This window comes from Octodon degus, unplaced genomic scaffold, assembly GCF_000260255.1.
Source record: "Octodon degus isolate 3935 unplaced genomic scaffold, OctDeg1.0 scaffold00083, whole genome shotgun sequence".
NCBI classification, from domain to species: domain Eukaryota; kingdom Metazoa; phylum Chordata; class Mammalia; order Rodentia; family Octodontidae; genus Octodon; species Octodon degus.
Genome location: NW_004524659.1, coordinates 5,501,196 through 5,507,381, shown reverse-complemented (window position 1 = coordinate 5,507,381; position 6,186 = coordinate 5,501,196).

The window sequence follows — 6,186 nt, the reverse complement described above, 5'->3', positions numbered from 1 at the left end:
GAAATACAGAATTCTGAGTGAAATAATCATTTCTGAGTTACTGTGCAGTCTATCATAGTACTGGGGAGCATTTATTTATTTATTTGGTGGTACTGAAGATCACACTTAGGGTGCTGTACCACTGAGCCACAGCCACAGCCTTTTATTACTTTTGAGACAGGATCTCACTAAATTGTATAGGTGGACCTCGAACTTGTAGTCTTCCTGCCTCAGCCTCCCCCAGTGCTAGGCTTATAGGTGTGTGCCAAAACACCTGGCTGGGAAACCAGCGTCAGGTCTTCCTACCCTCCAAATGATTCTTTATTAACACCTAAAGGAACCCAAGAAAGGTGGGTGGTATTTTCATTAGACAGGGTCCACACAGACCCCCCCCCATTTCAGTGGGATGGATCTAACAGATAATATTAAGCTGTTGTGTATCGTAAGCAAATAATTGCAAAGTGTACATCCAAGGGTAAAAGAAATCCACCTACACTTACTGAAGATCACTGGAACATCAGCTCAAGGAAGGTCTGTGCAGACAAAACTGTGGCATGAAAAAAAAAAAGGTATCCAGGTGACAGAGAAAAACAACTCAGCACACTGATAAAGCAGGCTTTTAGAGATTAAAGGATGTATAGGCTGGCCCAGAGGACCTTGTGCATATCTGGAATAAAATTAACAGGAATGATTGACGGTGCTGAGTCATTTCAGGTGGAATGATTTTAAAAGAATGTTGGCTTGTTGCAATGCTAAATAATTGGTAAAATATGCTGAGCAAAGGAGAGGAAGGAGTTAGGGTTCTATCTTGGGAGACTAAACTAACATTCTTTCAATTACAGAAGAGTAGTCGTAGGAGTAATATTCACCAAGCACTTACGATGTGTGAGGAGTTGAACTTTGTATTCATTTTATCACTTGCAAAGCCCTAATAGGTAGAATATTATCACCACTTTGTAGAAAGCTAGCAATGTATAAATGAATTAATCATCAAGAACAGACATACTCTTCATTATAAAACAACTGTGGATATATATATTTTTTTATGATACCAGAGATAGAACTCAGGACCTTGCACTTGCTAGGCAAGCACTTATTCTACAGAGCTATCTCCCTGGCCCCAATCATGGATTTTATGGTTATAAATATTTGTTTTAATTTTTAAATTCATTTTTGTTTGTTTAGCAATGGGGATTGAATCTGGGGCCTTCAAATGGAGCTATATCCCCAAATCTTTTTTTTTTTCCTTTACATTTTTGAGACAGGATCTCACTAAGTCACTAAATTACACAGATTGGGCTCAAACTTCTGACCCACTTCCTCAGCCTTGAAGAGTGCTGGGATTACAGGGTTGTGCCACCATACCTAGTGGCTTGGTTACTTTTCTCTCAGTTCTGAGATGAAATACCCAATGCCCAAATTAAAGAGGAAAAGATTTATTTAGCTCACAATTTGTAGAGGTTTCAGCCTATAACCAGCAGGCTCCAAGGCAGGATGGCATGGCACAAGGGTAAGACTTCAAGGTAGCAGAACACAGTGAAAGCCACAGGCTCTGCCCCTCCCCAGGGGGATATAGCACTCACAAACTCCATTTCTTCCTCTTGCGCAGGGTGAGGATGTTTACAAAGTAAGGACCCTGGCCCCATGCTGAGTCAGTTAAACTTCTAAACTCAAGTGGACATGATATAGCAACCATTACAATCCACCCCTTGTCACCTTGGCAACCAGCCCATTTCTTTAAACCAGTTTCCAGGCACAAAGACATGCTTATTTTTCACATTTCACAACTTGAACATTATGATATGGGTGTAACAATCCATTACGAGCTGGGGAGATGGCTCAGTAGAATAAGCTTTTCCCTGGCAAGTGCGAGGGCCTGAGTTCAATCCCTAGTTCCACCAAAAAAAAAAACAAAAACAAAAACATTAGAACCAGTATTAAGTTTATCAACATATTACATTACAACCATAGCCTTCTGCCCCAGGCTAAGGCTTATTTCTAAGAGTTGCCAAAGTCCTAACAGTTTTAGCATGGCTCAAATGGTAAGTCCCGAGTCTCTTCTGAGATATAAGGCAAACTCTTAACTGCAAGTCCCAGTACAAATAAAAAGTTATATACTTCCAACATTCATTGGAACAAGGTAAACATTTTTATTTCAAGTTACAAATGGGAATACAAAGAACTGGGACCCAAGCAAGTCCAAAATCCAGCGGGGTAAACATTAAGTCCTATATCTCTATGTAGCATCTTAAACAATCTGTGGCAAATTGTGAGCTCCAAAGGGCTTGAGTGACTCCACCTATGACACTTCTGGTGGTTACAGCTCCCATGGCTTCTCTGTTAGGCCCACTTTGCCTCCACCTTGCAGATTTCCTTAGATGATCCATGTTCCTGGCTTTTCCAAACTTCTGAGTTCTCCACTGCACCTTTGGCTTCACATAGCTTCACACACTGCCCTCTCAGGAGCACAATGCCTGGCCTCCCAGGCTTTCTGAAATCAAGATGAGTCTTCTTATCCTCACAACTCCTGCATTCTACATACACCTAGAACCAGAACCACGGAATAATGCCAAGGTCGACTACCCCCTGGAGCAGTAGGCAGGCTTTCTTCTCTCTTGACTGTAGGGGCCCAGTGCCTGGATCGTCAGGCATGCTGAATCTAATTCTGAAGAGAAATTTTCTGCCAGTACTGTGGAACATGGTGCACACTTCAGCCTTCTTCTCAAAGGAACATCACTTTCACAGTTTTTGAGGCTGTAAAGGGTAGAGACCTGCCACTTGCTGTGATGCTGTCAGGTCATCTTTTATAGTCTCCTGTTCCTTCTCAACAATTAAGATCTCCTTAGCTCTGTCTGTAGTCCACAGCTTTACTGGGGCTTCCTTTCTGGCCAAACTCACATTTTAAATCATCCTTCTGGGATCCTTGGTCTTGATTCTCAACAGAGATCTGGCTAAAAGCCCACAATCATGGCCATACCACAGCCTTAACATTGGGCTGCCTGGAAATTTCTTCTACCAGATTAATTAGTCCACAACCTTAATCTCAGTCTCAAACAAAGTCTCTGGACACGAACAAAATACAAAGTTTCTGCCAAGCCATAACATAGAGTCTAGCAGCCAATGCAGTTCTTCTACCCAGCAGAAACCTCCCAACCTTGATAGGCAAGATTCCTATCAACCTATTGGTCTTCTGAGCTGTGAACAGGATCTCTCATACAGAACAACCTAAGACATTCCAGCTTTCCTTTTTCAGGCAACATCTCTGAACCTTTCTAAACTCTTCCCCTAAACTATTCCTAAAGGCTCTTGAACTGCACGGTCAGGTATAGTCACAGCAACAACCCCAGATTCTGTACTGGTTACTTTTCTGTCATTGCTGAAATAAAATACCTAATGCCCAAAATTAATTAGCCTCACAGTTTGTAGAGGTTTCAACCCATAACCAGCAAGCTCCAAGGCAGGGTGGCATGGCACAGGGGTAACACTTCAAGGTGGCAGAAGACTGTGAAAGCTACAGAGCAAAAGGGGGTGGGGAACAAGCCTCTTTCCTTTCCTTACATTGTAAGCAGGCGGTGCCTTCCCCCCCCCCCAAGTCAGGGGTGTAGCATTCACAGTCTCCCTGCCCTCCTCTTGCACAGGATGAGTTTGTTTACAAAGTAAGGATTTTGGGGCCGGGGAGCAAGGGCCTGAGTTGGGAGGGGGGGAGTAAGGATTTTGTTTCCCTGCTGAGTCCCTTAGCTTGTAAACTTTTCAAGTTGTCAACCATTACACCATCCACAAGCTGCTTATAAAACACTTATACTGGGTGTGGGAATATAGGCCTGTAATAGCAGCACTCTAGTAGACTGAAGCAGAAGAATATAAAAGCTTTAAACCCAGCCTGGGCAACTTAACCTAGGGAGACCCTGTTTAAAAAATAAGAAAGGACTAATGTATCTCAGTGTGAAGCCCTGGGTTTAATCCTTATGTCATGTCTGGGGCGAACAGCACCAATCCCCTGGGATGTGCAACTAAGCAGGATGGGAAACTCCACACTAAGACAGAATCAGTGGGACCTAGTTTAGGAAAGCAAGACACTTTTTGTTAGGCTGAAAAAGTAGAAGGCAAAAAGCTTCCCTGAAGAGGGAGGGGGAAGTGGGTCTAGATGGATTCCCCCATGGATCCTTTGTCATCAGCCTCTTTTATCAGGTTTTGGGGGCCCTTCTCCTCCAGAATTTATCATAAACTGATTTGTTCTCTGGGCTATCTTTGGATGAATGCTGGGCACCTCTGCTTATGTGCACATTGCTTTCAGAAGATGACTTTTCATTGATGTGAAGAGTTATCTTGTTCTTGTCAGGGCCTTATGTCAAGGCTTTACAGTTTAGCTAGGAGGAGTCTGATACACAAGGCTGTTTGGAGTTAGTGTTAAAATAAGGGCAAGTGTGTTATCTAGCGCAGGAATATAGTGAACCCTAGAGTGGGAATATATTTATATACTAAATAAGAGTTTCCTTAACCCTTCCCCTTTTGACTCCTTTGTACTTTATTGGAAGTAGGAAAGGGTGGCCTTTTTTTTTTTTTTCCCCCGGTACCAGGGCTCAAACTCAGTGCCTTGTGCTTGACCTATGCTGCTAAATTATATCCCTGGCCCTAGGGTGGCTATTTGGATTAGTGTACCTGGCTTTCTCCATGGTAGTTTATTAATTTGCTCTCCTTGTTGATTGATCCAACAGTTTCAACTCTTTCTAGTCAGGATTAGCCAGAAAACCTAAGTAGGTCTTTGTTCTCTTATTCCATTCCTTCCCTGCTATAGGAAAGCAAGCCTGACTGGAATGCCTAAAAGTTTGTTTCCGATTAGAGGGCAAACAAGGATGAAAAAGAGATACAGAATTAATTTTAAAAGAGGCACTAAGGAGCTCTTGCCTCTCATTGACAAGGAACCCTGAACCTCTGGCTCACCTTGCTTTTTTAGACACTGGAACAAGCAGTTTGGACAGAAGAAGATTTATCTGCCTCCTATTCGCTATAGTATATACCCAGGTAAACAACCAGATCTCTGCTGTGTTGATTTTTTCCTCAAACCCTGGAACATGACAGCATGCCTACATGTTGCTGAAGGAGCACAGCTTGTTTTTTCTCCCTTGTGCTCTAAGAATGCCAATTAGGCCTCAATCCTCCCTGACTGTTCTCCTATGTCTCCCCCCTTTTTGTTATAACAACAAAAGAATATCAAATACTACTGTTCATCCCTAGGGGAAATATGTAGGTATCATTCTATCTTTTGTCTGGAGGTCGGTGCTTAATGACTATGCCTCTATCCACAGTTTCAATGGATCAGTATTGGCTCTGTTCACAGGCCTAACTCTGACTGACTGCCTAGAACTATCTTAATCTGTACCTCCTCTGGACAAGCATCACAAAAATTGCCAGGAGGGGACAACGGATGCAGACTGTTCTGGTACTTCCAGCTCAAGAGGTGCAGAGTTGTGATCAGCAATCAGAAATACTCCCCAGGGGTCTATCTAAAGGAACTTAGTGTTCATTTCTGAGGGAGGCTATTAATGATGGGTGTGTCTTTCTGTGTCCTGAGTGATTTTCTTCAGTTGTCCTCTGGAAGAAGGTTTTCATTGGTGAAGTGAGCAGAATAAGGTTCCATGGGGGGGCTTCTCCATGACATGCTCCTACAGGGCACTCATGTCATCTGTGCATTTCCTGCAGTGACACAAACAAACCCCCACACCCACACCAATAGAGTAACCAGCCCCTCCCAATTCCAACTCCAGGGAACACCGTAACACTTGTACTTTCTCCTCTTTCCCATGCCTTTGTACTTTCAACCAATGGAATTCCACCAGGGTGCTATCAATATCATCAATAGGATTCAAAAAATTAAGTTTATGTGTTATAAATTGAGGAGAGCTTATGGCTTATTATGATTTATTGTTCCCCCTCTTTTTAAGAGTATGAAATTTATTAGGGAATAGGAATAGCTCCTGAGACACAGGAGGGGTTCCCAAATTGATTGCTAATGAGCACACTTCTCAAAAGGAGTTTTATAGAGCAAAATCATTGAGAAGGGTAAAATACGGGTCAAAATTATGATCAACCAATAAGATTACAAGTATATCAATTTAGGTAATATTGAATCAAAAGGTAGAAAGGGCATAAGGATCATTAATCTTGGCCAGAGGCCACAGGATCCTGAACAGACCCAGAGCACAGGCC